The 17,463-nt window shown below is 40.7% G+C and overlaps 1 long non-coding RNA gene across 1 annotated transcript in view; it reads left to right on the top strand.

The window, feature by feature from the left end:
- Nucleotides 1-2,764: 2,764 nt before the first annotated feature.
- The window catches only part of LOC125385615, a 72,525-nt gene continuing 57,826 nt past the window's right edge, over nt 2,765-17,463 (top strand). Inside the window, exons 1-2 of the long non-coding RNA XR_007225085.1 lie at nt 2,765-2,862; nt 3,758-4,103. This is a non-coding gene — a long non-coding RNA (uncharacterized LOC125385615). The remainder of the gene's footprint in view (nt 2,863-3,757; nt 4,104-17,463) is intronic.

Consider the following 17,463-nt stretch of genomic DNA (forward strand, 5'->3'; position numbering starts at 1 on the left):
TAAATGAACTCTAACGATACGAATAAATAAAAGTAAATAAAAGTAAAGCGGCAATCCCAGAAATGGTAGTTCTAAAATTAATTCCGGGCTTTCTTTCAAATTGTCGAATAGAAGAGAAAAGCAAGGCCGTCGTAGTCTCATCGATAATGGTCAGCCGGTTAATTTGCATGGTCGGATGGCTGCTCGTGTACGCGATGGAACAAAGCTATAATTATTAGTGCGCGTCGTCTGTGCACTTACCGTGGTTATTTATTACGGGGCACGGCCGGCGCGCGTCCCGTGGCTGCGACGCTTATGACACACACCTCTCGTCCATTCTCACCGAGATTATGAACTGCCGGCGAAGATGAAATTCCTTTGTTCTAATCCGCATTCGCGCTGCCGGTTAATTTGTCTGGGGCAGCTGCGTATATATAGACTGAACCGAGACCGAACCGCGAGTTCATCGTTTACCCGGCATACTACGATTACGGCGAATATAGACCGGTTCATTGAAAAATCGATAACGACTACTAAAATCGACTAAAATCGACTAAAATCGACTAAAATCGACTAAAATCGACTAAAATCGACTAAAATCGATTACGAATTTTCAGCGTAATATTTTCGAAAATGCCTGCGAGACTCGAGTACCTTGTCTCGAGTTGTTTGTCATTTCGAGGTACGATAATTGCAATTGAATAACGGGGTGAACAGTTCTTTAATATTAGCAATTTACGCGTAAAGTTGAATATGTCGTGGGTCTTGTTCGATATACCAGCATAGAGTGATCTCAATGATTTTTCAATTTGTTGTCGGGGCTTGGATTTACAATTTTCTTCTTACATATAAGCAGCCGAAGGCCCTAGTTTCCGAGATTTTCCTCAAAAAGTATCGATACAGCGAATTCTGCTTATAATTGCGCGCCCGTGGCAGAATACGTGTCAGTATTAGCCGTTAACCGCTTTGCGAGATACAATGAACTAACCCAAAGCTAACTCCGTCCCTTTAATTTATAGTATATACGAGGTGTTCACCGATAACTGTCGACCGAGCGATCGATCAACGGCAGTCCAACGTCCATGTAACACTAAGTAACTAATAACCGAAGAATTGACAATCGCACGCCTCCTAGGTAAACATTGTATCGCATACAAAGAAGCTGTTTTAAGAAACGCAGAAAGATCTCAACTCCCTATGTTTACAAATTGAAACGTTAGACATATAAACGGATCGCTCACGAGCATATAATATAATCACGTCCGTAGATAAACCGCCGTAAACCGTAAGCCAGCCGGCAACCGATATTAACGTTATTAACGCATATACCGATGTATCGTGCACGCACGATAATCATACGAAGAATTCACTGTAACGGTATCGATAATAGATGTTTCGAATATCTCCGATAGATAGGGCCGTTTACTGCTTATATATAAGGAAAAAGTTGTTCAACATATACGTATGCGTGAACAACTTCTTATTTAAAAAATCATTGAAATCGTTCTTTGTTGGTATATCACATATCACAGCTGAGTACAGAATTGAAGAATTTGTTTTGATAAATGTTGCATCTTTTAAGATTCTTTCTATGCATTTAATTAATTAAAAAAAGCTGCGTAAGGAATTCGAATTTTTGGTATTCACAAAATTGAATATAAAAAATCTTATACACGTAGAGTGGCCCGTCTCACCAACTTTGTCCATCTGAAATATCTTCGTTATTTCAAATAAGATGTAAAAATATTACTGGTAAAAGTCGTAGTCGTTCGAAGAAATACACGGATATGGTTGTATAGAGAATTAATTTTAACAGAGAAAATGTTGATTTTCAGTTAAGTAAATTAAGTGCAATCGCGAATTCTGAATATAAAACTTATTTAACATTTATCGTGGGACAGCATAAAGAACTGTCATACAAGTGTTATACGCGATAACGAAGGTATTTCAAATGGACAAAAGCGATGGGATAGGCTAGATATAAAAAAATTTTTGCATTAAAAATCTAGTGGACCGAATTTTGGAAATTTGGAAATGTTGAATATTGGAAATTCATACAGTTAGATATTAGATATTCATGTCATAACGAATAAGATCTTGTATTTCGAAAATTTGTTGTTTCAGGAACTGAAAACTAACGGCAGCTAATTTGGTAAGAAATTTACGTTAAAAATGTATACGACTAACGCCAAAAGTGACAAAAAGAAAACGATGAAAATAATATTCGCGCATATTCCATTCTTGCTTATTTTGAATGCACGATCGTTCCAACGACGCAACGGCGCGACGGTCGTATCATTCGTATATATTATAGAACTGTGCATCGCCTATAGCAAATGATTGATAGACCACAACTGCAAGCATCAAGTACATGAAATACCAAGCAAGTTCTCCTCGCATCTCTCATGAAAATGAAAGGACAGAAAACACAACGGTACTCTATTCTTACATCCCATTGTCCAATTAATAATTTTTAATTGTAATTTATGAAATTATTAAAAAATTAACCTGCCGCTCATCCGTTTCAAATAGTCCATACTGTCGATGGTTCTTCTATTCATACAGAAATGAATCGTAAAGTATAATTCGTATCACAAACGAAAGCATAAACAGTCACTTTACACTGTTCCACGTTTAAACTATCGGACTTTGAATTATTCTATACCAAAACATCAAGAAACGAAATATTCAGTCGCGCACCTTTTTCACGAAATCTTGTTACGGAACAACTGTTACCAACTGCCATCTATCGGCAAGGCAACGGACTACTTGCGCGTTTTTATGTGCTTCTCGCAAAAAAGGCGGGTTTCACGGGATTCAGTGTTGGTCGCGTGACAGCTATTTTATCCTAAAATTGTCAAACAATTTGTCATTGATACACAGGTAAGCTTATATCGTAATACACTACTAAGTATTTGGATTAGTTGAAATATTTCGAAAATTAAATTCCATATTAGTATGGAAAAGAAGCATATGGCATTCTTTCGTGCATACATATATGAATAGTTTGTGCACTTTAACCTGTATTCCATTATCAATCAACGCTAACATTCAACGATAAGTATACGTATGTCGTTTCTTCAACGAAATCATATTTTAAAAGAATCATATTCTTAACGTTGAAAAATGTACTTGCTACTGTATCTTCTTGGAGAATTTGAATCAGAATGCTTACACACTGTTTACACTGCTTATGCATGCTTTGTCTTTTCGACTTTTCGATAATCCAACTATGTCGCGAAAGTAAAAAAGAGTGTTAGGTTAGGTAAACTAGTTAAATTGTTGCTTGTTATCCTATTCGCTATTGTTATTTCATGCTACTTTATTATTTATCAAATATACGTACGTGACGATATTAGTCGTCCAAATCATGCAAATATATTGAAAATATCAAAACGGTATAATATATTTAATATATATATAGTATATAGTATACTCGTTATTTAATATAGTATTTAATATAGATATGCATCTTAGGAAACAAAGCATTGTTACATATTTTCTATGAAAATTTTCTAAGCCTGTTAGAATCTTTACATCATTCATATTTTTGTGTGTTTTAAAACTATTATCCGCTTACTATAACCGTTATAAGATACTGTGAAAAACGAACGTAATGTTTGCTCGCCAACTCACTTACAAACATTGTTTAAACAATCATTTCCAAAATATCTCACTCATGATTTTTAATATTCGATGAAACAACATAATGTCAACAGATTCGATAAACATGTTAAAAGATGGTAGTATATTTTCACGAATGTATCCGCTGTTGTAGAAACGAGATGCATCAAGGCAAAGTTCAAAGTGAGATTCCTCGACGACAGGGGTAACGAGTGTCCAGCAATCTTCTAAAGAGAAGTCTTCCTGGAGTCCTTTTCCGTACTGTCGTGGAACCAAGTCCCAGGAGGAGCCAGAACACCGTAGGTAGACCAGATTTATGTGCAAAACTCGAACCGTCGCGTCCCCCTTCGTTCGAGCTGACGGGGATGCAAGAAACGATCCCGGAGGATTCCAGGATAAACTTGCTTCTAACGATCGACGGATCTGCATGGACGACAACCTGGAGATTTGCTGTTTGAAATTTTCGTCACCCTCAAAGAGATTGCCAGTACATCGATGCGGTGAGTCACATAGATATCAAACAATTATATCGTTCTTTAGGCGTGCTTTAGCAAAAATATGCAAAATATAATGAAACTATTTTGCATATTTTGCATATATTCTTGCGTGTGCGTTTTGCGCATTTTCGCACTTTGCGATTTCCTAGACACGCGGATCTAGGCGTAAGAAACTCGAATCTAATGAAAAAAACATAAATGCAAGCGTCTCGTGGGATAAAAGTTTCTCACGCGACACTGAAAACGAATCTGTCAACTATAAAAAGGAGATTTAGTAATTTTTGTTTCGCGTCTTTTCTGGCAAAGTTACGGCCACCTGTTTTCAAACATTAAATATTCCGCGCAACAGTGTTACATTCTGTAATATTCAACTCGTATAGCTACTCTGGATGCGCCTTCAGTTTTGTTTCAATCTTTTCTGCTTCCATTTACATGACTTTCTCTCTTTATGCCTCTTAGATGATATCGCTGTTGCTTTTCTTATGTCCAGATACATGACTGGAACTTACAAAAGGAGTAGGTATTTTGGCCACGGTGTCCGGTTTAAATATTAAAATTTAAGAGTGGGAACTTTGTAACTACATACATATGTACGTCCATCCAGTGCTATTTAATATTCCGCTCGGTGGCTTCCATCGGTTTTAAGAACTTTTCGTTATAAATTCTTACCTTCGCTTTGTCCAAATAAATTAACCCCGAAAGACTATCATGGCTGACTATCATTTCACCCCATTCCGTTTCATTATTATCGTCGCCGTGTTATTTGTAACCGCTGGAAATAACAACTTTCCTACGTCTCAGCATAGTACACCGCTGTATACGTTATTTATTTCTATAGGCAATATCATAGAAAGGATACTGGAAAGTATCGGAGTAAAATTTCACGCGTGATAGCGTGAACGTGATTTTCTTTGGCGATAGCTTCTAAGGGTTAATGTTTCTACTGTTTGAAAAATCGAATAGCACTCGTCCAACGCCAAGACTATTTCGTTTTCCTCCGACACGCCGTTTATTCATGCATGTATCGAACGATTCGACTCTTGAACGAACCGACAATCCGTAAATACAGACGCATGAAAATCCAACATGAGGCTTAAACGATCCAGTAGACCCGATTGGTGGTTACTTGCTCGTCTAGTCACCTAATTGTAATTTCCAAGGGGCGCGCGATGCATTAGAACATGATCACGTATGTATGTGACACGTCAGCCGGTTGCGACGATGTTCCGTGTCCTGCGTGGGAACCGTCCAGGTCACGCGTCTAAGATCCGCGCGCGGAATCGCCAAGTGGCCGAGTAGCAGACGTCGCGTACTCGCCCGCTGGAAAACGACCAGCCGGGCCCTCTCCGCTTTCGATATCTATGCTTTCCAGTGCACTCGAATTGTCACGTTTGCGCTTTAAAGAACCAAGCTATTTATTTCCATAGCCTCTACGCGTTCGCCGCGATTCACCGAGTTAACGTACCAACGAATACGGAACCGCGTTTCTATCTTATAATATAATAAATAACAGCAGGCTGACGCATCCGAAACGATGTTTCGTGCACACCTTGATTTTACCGAATCGATATTCGTCAATTTTTCTTTCGTAGCTCATTATTATTATCATCGTCATTGTATTTATTTATACGGATAACGAGTCATCGCTGTTATGTTTATTATATCGGTCAAGTTTGAAATTTCACATTCGAAGATGCACGTACGAGACAGCTATTGCAAACATACGAGATACTTTCAGAGATTATAAAGGTATATGAACAGTCATCTATTTATTACATCGATAAACTTCAATTCAATAGTATTTAGTAAGTATGATGTATGTATGTAACTATGATATACGTATATACACATATATCAAGATATCAACTCGTTAACGTATCACAGTGTTATCCGACACATTGTTCGTATAGACGAGATAGAGCTGTTACATCGAGGCTTTTGATCTCAACTACAAGGTGTAACTAATTGTTCGATAACAAACTGCGACGTTAGATCTTAAGAGCAAACTGTGACTTGACTTCAACCGAAGTGTAACTAGTGTCAAATGTAATCAACTGAACTTCCAAACTATGTACCAAAGAAATGTAAACTCGATTCTCTGTTTTCACAAAGTTACGAGGTTGAATTCACAAGTCAAAGGATCCTATTCTTCGGCTAGGAATAGAAAGATCCTGTTTAAAAAATCTTCTGTCAAAAAAATGATTCGCCCGTTCTTTTTCGCTCGGAAAGTTTAGCTTTATTCGTTTCTTCGAATAAACAAAGATCAACTAGAACGTACGAAGGAACAAATATAGACAGGACGTTCGAAAAAATAATATGAATTTTAATATTTCAAGACTTGGTCAAAGTAGAAGCTTGGCATGCTATTCCATGCCTTTTTCACCCAAATAACCGATATTTTTAGAAACTTGCAACAGATCGAACTTTGAAATTTGAATCGCAAAATTCTTTCAACGTGTTGTGTGAGTCTTCATTCGCCTTTTTCCTCTTTTCTTATTTTCAAGAATCAGATACTAATTTAAATTTTCGGTCAATTCGTATAGATAAAAATGCAAGTTTTGCCACATGAATGACAGGAATACTGATTTTCGATAAGAAATACGAGGCAAATGTTGTTCGGACGTAGTTGAGACACATTTGGGCCTGACGTATTCGATTTTCGACTCATTCAAAGTCAACGGGGGCGACACTCAAATATCAGGAAACTGCTAGGTGAATGAATAAGAGAAAGGAACAACAGTATTCACACAGGCTACGTTACTCTTTGTTTTACGATCAACGAAAATAGAGAGTCAGAATCAGAATCAGAATCAGAATCAGAATCAATGGTCATAGATTCTGTACATGTTTAAGGAAATTCAAGTTTTCATCGTATCTTTCTAAATATTATAACATATTATATGTAATAATATATCTCACATATCTTTGCGTATTATCTAAATTTTCAACGCGCGCGTAAACACCCGCAGTCTAATCGTCGATTCTCGTTCATCATTGAACTTTCCACGTATTCCTACATATTTTATTTTCTGCCTTTCTCCCCAAGATATCTGTAGGTACGTGCTTTTTAAACTCTAAGGGTTAAACGAGACTCCACTGTTTGTAGCATGCAGTATATAGTATGCTCGGGCATACGATACGACGAGTCCATTCAATGATTCGAACGTTTCCGAAAGCGTGCGCGTTCGTGGATAAAAAAGAAATTCGGCACATTCATTCAGCATCGATCATACATACGGATCGGAACACGTGAATCATATTCATATCTGATTCGAATAACAATGGCGGTGAAGGATCGCGAGTATTGTTATGCGGCAACATGACGGGCCGGTGGCATTCCGTCATGCTCGCGTTTCCCAGATCGAAATAATGCTATGCGGACATTATAATCGTAAATATGGGGCCTCCAGCCCCGTTAGGAATCTGCCTGGCACCCACCTATTTCAAAAGAGAATCATAATTTATTATTACATCGGTTCCGAGCTGAATAATAATCGGCCGCGAGCAACTCTTCCGAGAATCAGGTCGAGTTTCGATCGATCTTTGAATACTTACGCGAGCCTCGATCCTCATCCGCGCGCTTCCTTTGCTTGTTCTCCCGTTTCCTTTTACTTACTCGCCATTCCAATCGATCGTAGAAATTTTCTATGAAAAGTAACATCTTTCCTACCTTTATAATGTATGTATACTTTGGACGTGAACTATCTGTCTGTCCGTCGATGCATACAGATAAATAGAGCTCCACTATGATTTATATTTCATATGTTTCTCTAATTACATATTGTTAATTGCGAAATAATTACATACTGTTGCTGTTCGGTAATATGCCTGTCCACGTATCCTTTTGCCAATATCGCAAACACGTACCGCTACACGATGTACTCGAATCGATTCATATTATTAATCTATAAAGGAATATCTATGGATATAAGGTTTATAAGAATGAACGAAACCTCTGTTCACGAATGAGGTACTTGTTATTTTATCATTTTAGTTGAGCATTAACACGATTTAGAACTGGATTTCTGTCAAAATTGTACAACACGATTGTTACATAGCGTTAAACAGTCATTTTCTAAAACATAAACTTAAACTTCCGCGTCGAGACAAACTCCTAGACATTTTTATGGTTACAACCAGGTTGAATATCTCTTAAAGCGTTCAACGCAGAAATAATCAAGAGCATGATTTTTTCCGATTTTTCCGAGCAACGATTACAACGAACTGATCCAAGTAGTTAATCGAATTTTTCCCAGGCAACCGTCCACTCTCCTATTCCGAACGTGGAACTTATGGTAGTTATAGGAGCGTCCGATAAATCGAAGAAACCAGTCATGGAATACCAATCGAACCAATGGCCTCCAGTGGACGTGGCGCGACATTGAAAGGAATGTAAATGCGTTATGAACGTCGGCCCAGTTCCACACGGTGTCACAGATCGTCTGCAGCTTACAGATTGCCCCATAAACGGAGCTCGGTTCGAAAACGCACGACTCGAGCCATGGACGATGTACGTGATACGCGGTATTCGAGAATTTTGTCAGCAGAAACCGTTTGGGAACACGCCGGATCGACGAAATTTTTATTACCGACTAGCGATGGGCGCACCCATTCGCTCTGTCACTTGGCGATTTCTCAAGAAATTTATGTTATTCGATCTTTCTAAAAAACGATCAGAATGTTGGGTGGTCTGGAAAATTAGCGACAAACTATCTTTATCGTACGATAATTCTGAAGGATAGTCCAAAATGATTGATTTATATGGAAAACTCGGCGAGATTTTTTGAACATTTTTTATTGTAAGAAGCGTAGGAAAAGTGGTAATTTTTGATCATCGAAACATTGATTTGTTGAAAGAATCCACAGTGCTTGAAAATCTATATAAATTATCGATATATATAATATATCGAATTCAGGGATTTCAGAAGGTTTGGTAGAGAGCGTGCAAAGAAATTCGAAAATTTTCAAGTCCATTGCTAGCGATACCAGCTTGTGCATTCGTAGCACGTAGCATCTTTCTGAATATCGCACGAAATGTGCTGTTTAACACGAACCGATTTCGCAACCACGGAATTCGCGCGTAGCTATTTCGGTTCCGACACGTAAACGTTCCTGTGGTTTCTGAATTTTATACGGAATTACCATTATACCTGTATATCGTTATTATCGTTATTATCGTTGTTATTATTAAATCTAAATAGACGAAACAAATGAATTCCGAAAAAATCTTGCACCAGCCATCGACATCCACCAGTATTATTCTCACGCCAAGCAAACCACGAAAGAAGCGCTCGCCCAACCGTTAACACGTCGCATTAGTGTCGCAATCGCGATGCAGAGGTTAACCAGATAAATCGACTCGTTGATCGCGAAAGAAAACTTGTCTAGGGAATTTCCCGATTTTTGCCGCGTGGTCAGCCTCGCGGGGTTCCCTGGACGTCGCGTCTCGCCGCATCGATGAACGATCGCATTCGAGAATCGATGTTTCGTTAAAGGCTGCTTGGACCACCATGATCGACGGGACGAGCATCGCGGTGTCAATTAATGAGTCGAGAGGGGGGGCGGGCGGGCGGGCGGAAGGAAGAGGAGGAGGAGGAACGGTACGTGGAACGAGGACCGCGGGACCAAAGCAAAAGACCGAGGCTCCGCTGGTTTTGTCGCTCGGTTCCTGGTAGTCAGCCATAATAAATACATAATATACACATAAAGGCGAGCCGGCGCGATCGAAATGATCAAGAGAAATCGTCGATCGTCCTGGCAGGGCGCCGTGGGTGGCTCCGGCTACCGATCGTTTCGAACCTCGAATGAAAATCTCCACGCTATCTGCCTTGCTTGAGCGATTACACTCTACTCTTTTCGGCCACCTAATCGACCAACTACGCTTCTTTCGGTCGTTCCTTATTCGATCGCTATCCCTTTCGCGACCGGTTTGTTCGAAATCGTTCCAACAAACATGGGCATTACATCGACGGATCTCTAGGTGATGACGGGCCTCTTCATTTTATCCGTTCGAAGCTGGCATTAAGCTTGATTTCAGAATCAAGCAAGAAGTTAGAAGCGAAGAGATTTGAACTGGTACCACCTTGAATGAAATTAATCTTACATGTATTCGAGTAGTAGCGGCTCTTTCGCGTTAAGATAAGATTGAATTATTAAACATTCGTAAGTCGAGCGTGACAAACTTGTTGCCTTGATTATAATCGTCTCGCTATTAACTCGGAGAATAATTGACCGATATTCGATTCCACTATATCTTTCTACTACTGTCGCTACGTGACGCATTAAAATTACGCGTATTTTAACGAAAACATCGTGCATGATATACGATAGCAAGTAGGAAAAATTTCAAACGCTATTTACACTTGACCCATCGTCAGCTGACTACGTTTCACCGCGTCTGGTAATGATTCGTCGTCAGTGGATGTACGAAGCCGTCGTCAGCGTTTTTGTGCTCCCTAATTTCGGACGGTCCGTGTTCATTTTTATTGCGATTCCTGCGATCCGTTCAGTTCCCGCTTTGGATTTGACGGCGGTTTCTTTCTGCAATGTCCCCGATTCTGATGATCGCGCGCGTGAGAATTGTGCGAAACAGCCGGTGAACATCAGCAAATGCGAAAAACGAGGGTCAGAGGGGTTAGCTACAGCAATGGAGGACAGCTTCATCTCCGAGGTGGTCTCATGTGCCAGCAAAAACTTCCACGCGGAATATCTCTCTCCTTTAATTTCCTCTAAATATGCACAATTTTTCGGAAATTTGAAAAATTCGATTCCTAAGCAGAAATACGTTCTATACGACCAATTGATATTATCAATTAGATGTTGTAGCAAGTATTTTGTACATTTTTTTTTACTGTTAAATTTCCACGAGCAACTCACCCGATTATCGTCGTTCTTTTTTCATATCGAACATCTTATCGAATATCTTTACAAGCTTAACAATAAGCATAATAAGCAATTGAACATGTTCGCATCTCCGTGTAAATAAGAAACAGCCAAGCTCTGCTGCAAAGTAACACAATTTTCAACAAACACGAAACCAATCGTGACAACTTTTTTCACTGGTGCAAATAGCACTTTTAGTTAGCCTTAGCGTTCGCTTATCTGGTCGATGGATCGGCCGGTCGATTCGAGGGATCCGTTCTTACCGATCGATAAATAACGAGCACGCATGCGCTTCTGGCGTAGACTTATTTAATAATTTATATTATGCGCGTGCACATAAATCGACCTGGCCTGGCGAAGAAAGCCATGATGTATGGGATAATTTGACGTATAGCGAGGCCACCGATCGTACCGGCCATGTACGGCTGAATGACCGACTGTAAATTACTGGCACGTCGCGTAAAAACAACAACGGGGCTGGCTGTCCGGCCTCCCTTGACCGACGCACGTCGACGTCCATCGGCGTCGATGCCTCATCGACACTCGAATCCCCATTAACTGTTGCCTGACGCGAACGCTGAATCCACTTCGTCCCGCAAGATGCTCGCGTAGACTGTGTACACGGCGATTCCAACGTGTTCCGATTCACCTTTGCCTTCTTTGCCGGCGAGAAAAACGCGAGATCGTGCGCTCGATAGGGTTGCAAAGCGTTTCGCATTGATTTTTCTGACGGAGCAATATTTTACCATTTTCTCAGTCATCTGTTTGTATCTCGGCGCTTAATCTTTGATTCCGCGTTCCGTTCTTCAAGAGTCGAGAAATATTCATCTCCATCATATTATATATATGGCTCTGGATGTAACATCTGTCGCGTTTATCACGCTGCGTCCCTAGCCAATATCGTTTTCTTTATTTTTCATTTAATTTCTTATACTTTCCTGTTATACCTAGACGAATGTGCCACGTTCACAGTTTCGCCAATATAGGTACTATAGGTACTATAGGTAATAGGAGCGCGTGTTATCAAATGAACCCATCAATAGGCTTGCTTTGCAAACGATTTATTCGAGAGGAAAATTAAAAGAAGAAGAAAACATGGAGCAACTATACGTAAGTGGTCTTCTTCTTATCTAAAATATCGTTATTCGTTCCTGCCAATTAACTCGAAATTCTCTCTGAAAAAATTTGGAAAGTAAAAACCATCTAGCCCAAATGTATAGGGATTGAGCGAAAGAGGAGAGCAGCGAGAAAGTTGGTGGCGAACCTCGTTAATTTATAACGCGTCTTCCGTCTCCCTTCTCCCGTCTTCCGTCTTCCGTCTTCCGTCTTCCGTCTTCCGTGGTAAACGAAATTACGTAAAGGGCGTTAAAAACATTTCGAAAGCGGAGCACGAAGACGGCGCAAAGATGGCGGAAAAACAAGCAGGGCGAAATGGCCAGCTAACGTATTCGCCTCGAGTAGACGGTAGACAGTAGACAGGGATCTCAGGTAACGATTTTAACGGCATCGTCCATTAAAGGCTCCGTCATTATTCACAATTTGAGCTAAACCCTCCGTTTCCGGGATCAGCACCCCGAACGACTTTTAATTACCTACATATCAAACGACACGACGGAGGGACACGATTATTGATTGTTTCCCTGTTTATTGTATATTTTAAATTTAATTCGGAGTCGCAGGGAGGCGAGCTCTACCGGCAATAGCTGTCAAACGGTGCCTCGTTTTTAAATCCCTCTTGTAAAGTAAAATGAGACAAGTCTCCTACTCTCTACCATCCCTGCTCTTTCTGTTACTTCGGGCTAGACTCGTCCCCTTGCCACCCCCTACCCGCCCGCCCGCCCGTCGTCCCCCCTGCCTACCCCCTTCCTGCCCCCTTCCTCACCCTTTCTTTGTCTCTGATAATTCGCATCGATACGACATACGAAAGACGAATCGAGACGGAAGATGTTGCCGAAGATTCGACGTTTCGACTTTTTATTGGCTGAGCCGTGATTGCGTTTCCCCATCATACTTGATCGCGCCGACGCGACGTCGATATCGATCGTAGTGTTCCTTCGCTTTCTATCGAATTTATTGAAAATAACGAGTAACGAGATCAACTAATTACTCGAATAAAAGAAGAAAATCCGAGTAAACGAACTATCGACGACAAACGCTTAACAGTCAGTTGAAAACCAAAGATACGAGTATAGATGTATGATAAATGAATTCAAACGTATATCGTTTTACGAATAATGAGCAAATAAGAATAAGCCAAGGAACCACGCACGCAAATAGCGATAATTGTCTTTAGCTCTTTCGAATAACGCGTCGCTGTTTCTCCGATTCTCGCAAAAGTTGTTACGGGATCGCAGATAGCTCGCTTCCGGTCGCGCAGTGACTCCTCATCCGTTGCAGCATACTAGTTCTTCCGGTCATTAAGTAGGGGGTCACCCTGTAATTTGCAGAGACATTATACGAGTTGATTAAAATAATAATGCCGAGCTGGCATGGTACGGCACAGTCGATGAGCGGCAGACCGGGTCGAAACGAATCGGCTTATGAATATTGATCCCCATCCGGTGTTCGGTAATAAACATATCGTGCGGCATCGTTTTTACATTCGCATCACAATGGAGTCGAGCGAATGTAATGTCACCGGTGGCCACGGATTATTGTAATCGAATTATTTCACGTCCGCTTTTTCGCCGCTCTTCTTTTTCCATCAGCGCCAATTGAATATTTATAGTTGCCACAAGTCCACGGCTAATTACGCAGCTCGAGGCACGATGTTACGCTGACTATAAGTGAGACTGCCTTTTTGCAGCCGAGTGGCTCGTCTGTAAATCGAAATGGAGCCACTGGACAGTTTGATGAGTTTGACGATTCTGTTTTCTTTCTTCCGAATGGATGGATATCTGGCACCTTGTTAACAAAATTGATTGGTCTTGGCGAAGCTACAAGTACTTAATATAATGTACAAGTTACGCAACCGACCGTAAGAAGCAATAATTTCTTTCCTCGTATCATTTATAGCCGATAATCTTTGAATTTTCAGAGTTGAGCTCTATGAAGAATGTCGTTTATATAAATTCGTTGCATCTGTGTTAATTGTAACAATAATAATGGTAATAATGATAATAATAATAATAATAATAATAATAATAATAATAATTGTAAGACAGAAAACGCGTAAAACTATATGAAATGAATGAAGATGAAATAGCGAAAAGCCAGCAATATAAGGACGGGGATCCATGTAAGATCGCAGGGGGCCGTCGAACAAGCGAGGGCAACTCTTACTACCGTTAGGTAGCGGAACCCCCGCTGACAATTCGGCCCCCCCATCGACACCTGACAACCTGCTGGCTGCTACCTACAAATTGCCTTGCGTCCTGACCCCTGCCATTCCGATACTTATCATCGGTTGTCTGATACGAGCGTCTCAACCTGCGCTAACTTTCAAAGTTTTCAACGATTTCTAAAAATTGGAAACAAAAAGAAAAGGTAAAAATTTTCTCATTAGTAAAAAGATATAATCTAAGATATGATCTAATCAAAAAGCAGAAGTGACGGTAACTAGACAGGCGCGTATGTATTAGTGAAAGTTTATATCAACGTAAAATTGATCGTTGAGTGTTGTAACAGACGAAAGAAATTTCAAACTCTCTATTGTATGGTACAAAAGGTTAAACGTGGACATTCGCGTACGATTGATAAACACGATAGAATTAACGTAGAATTTTGAAATTACTTTATTCTGCTTACGTTATCGACTACTGCTATGATCGTTCAATCTGAATCGACCGATCGCAAAAACTGATACATGTAAATAAGTAACTCGAAATAGCTTGAAGTACCTTTCTAACGGCTCTCTGTTTATTTTCATAAAAATGTGAAGATAAAATAGAACGAAATTTCTCTGGAACGAAATTCGGAAGATCGTTACATGTATGTACAACGTTCCATGTTATGTTCGACGAACAGGAGGGCAGATCCGCGAACAGATACGAAAGAAATAACAAGAACGATGGGTCAAGTATATAAATCCAAGAGCGAATACCACACGGTGGCCCCCACACTGTTAATTACTGGACCACACATCTCGCCACGTTGTCCTTTCAACGTGTAAATTCCAGGTATAACATTCTATGACGAATCGGTGCAAGAAAAGAACCCATTCCCTCCTATCCTCGAATGGACTGGTCTTCTCTTCTCCCTAAACGAGCCAATGACGGATCAAATATTAAGAATATCCAACCGTCTAATTAGAAATCAGATTTCTCTGCCTCCGTTAATTCCTTTCCCGAACATCATTGAATTCTGTTTTCTTTCTTTTTTTTTTTTTTTCTTTCTCTTTTACATGGTACTTATGAAAAGAAATTCCAGAGATTCGTTTAACCGGTATCTTTTCGTCCATTTTTTTTTCGTCCATTCTGTTAGATCTTATATTTTTATAAAGTTTAATGAAATCGAGGAACTTACAAACGCTATGATAAGCTATTGTCCATTCGTTTCATGGAATCTTTTATGCCTCTAATTTGTGCGATGGTCCTCTAGTAAAGTATCTACTATTTCGACTTTGACAAGTACAATTGTCACGCGTTATTTTACTTCATCTTACCGTTAATCTCTTAACCGGTTAAAATAAAATAATAATCTCCGACGAGAAAAGGTAACTCGAGCGGATGCGTCGAACCAAGTTCGAATCACGCGGAATATCGAGTCTGTCTATCTTTTTCATCTATCTATCTGTAACGTCCGAAATCTATGGCGCGATAAGAATAATCCGAGCGAGAAAGAAATCTGCACTGCATTAAAACCCCAGAGGGGTAGCGCGTAAACCGATCGAGTCGGGGGCGGTTACGTAGCGAGCTATAATAATCCCATAGGGCCGGATTCGTAACGCGACAATTTCTCGGTGCATTAAGGGGACTTGCATATTTTATGAGGACTTTTGCATATAATTTTACGCCGTGTTAAAGCGACATTAAAACACGCCAGCTGGATAAACAAGGCGCGACTTTTCTTTTTAGAAAAGCTAGGGACGTTGATGTTGCTGCCCGAGAGATGGAACATGGGCAAGGGAGGAAAAAGAGGTGGGGCGAACGCGAGGTAGCACCCCCTGGGAGAAACGAGAGATAGAGCTTTATGGCAGGCACGGAGAAGGGGTGTTTGCACAACCTACGATACATGTGTCTATGAACCCTCCGGCCAAGGGGTGGCAGAAACGATTCGACGATTCACTCAAGAGCTACTCCTCGCCTTATCAGCGATCGGACTAAAGATAATCGGTGCACTTTCACGGCAATCTTTTTCTCCACGAAATGCAATCATATCGGCATCGAATAGATCTTGAATAGAGAATAGTCCGAGGGTGAACACCGAGGCGCGAAGAGAAGAAAGCAGCCAGACTCTACAGCCGGTTGGATAACTCGCCTCGAGTAACTTTATCGAGCAAAGTAGGATTATTTCGGTGGTGTGCTGTTGTTCAATGTGGCGGTTTTGTTCAGAACTAGAGAATTTCACACATTTAATTCACTAGGTTCTGAGCTTATGTCGAAGTAGTTGTATTATAATTTGCTGTCTGTTATTAACACGTACCGCACCGGGACAATTTCTGCAATATGCCGCTACTGGTTAGACGGCAGCAAATCCGAAGAATTTTACGAATGCATTTATGAGCCGCGCTCATGCGTGCACCCTGTGCACGTATCGTATCGTACAGATGCGTGTTGATATTGTTGTTCGAAAAGTTGATAGTTTCTTTTAGTAGTAGAATTTAAGAAATATCGTGTTCGATGAAATGCTGTATTCTGCATATGAATTTTTCAACCGCCAAAACGATCATTTTCATTGACAAAATTTCCAGAAAAAATTGGATCTTCCTTCCTCTCAAAGCCACAATCGAACCCCCGAAACCCCGTTTTAAATAGAGAGCGCTGCAATTCGGCAAAGATTTTTTTTTCTTTTATAAAGAAACGGAATCGACACTTGACGCGCTTTAATTAAGTTCGTTGATTTCCGGATTCGATTCGGCAGTCGAAGCTGGACAAGCGAATTCGATAGATAGATAGAAGGTGAGTGGTGAGTGGCGTGTGTGTGTGTGTGTGTGTGTGCGCGCGCGCTTTTGTGTGTGTGTGTGTGTGTGTGAGAGAGAGAGAGAGGCGAAACAGCGTAGGGGTTGCAGGGGTTGCCGGATCGCGTAATGAAATATGCGTGACGAGAGGTCCCACGAGTCCTCGACTCGCACCATTACTCAGTTCGGTTCAGCTCGATGCGGTTCCAGTTTCTGCTCCGGCAAGGGTGGCTGCGCGCGTTATATTATTCAATTATGTCATTCCAGTTATACGGGCGCGACGGAGGGACTCGTTCTCGTGGAAGGAAAGAGAGACAAAGGGACGATCTCCCCTCAGAGGCGAAGCAGTGCTGGCGAGGACCAGGGGGCGGCCATTATGAAATTGTAGTTACTCGATTAATTTCAACCCTGCCGCGCGAATTA

The sequence above is a fragment of the Bombus terrestris genome, chromosome 9 (assembly GCF_910591885.1).
Source record: "Bombus terrestris chromosome 9, iyBomTerr1.2, whole genome shotgun sequence".
Taxonomy (NCBI): Eukaryota; Metazoa; Arthropoda; class Insecta; order Hymenoptera; family Apidae; genus Bombus; species Bombus terrestris.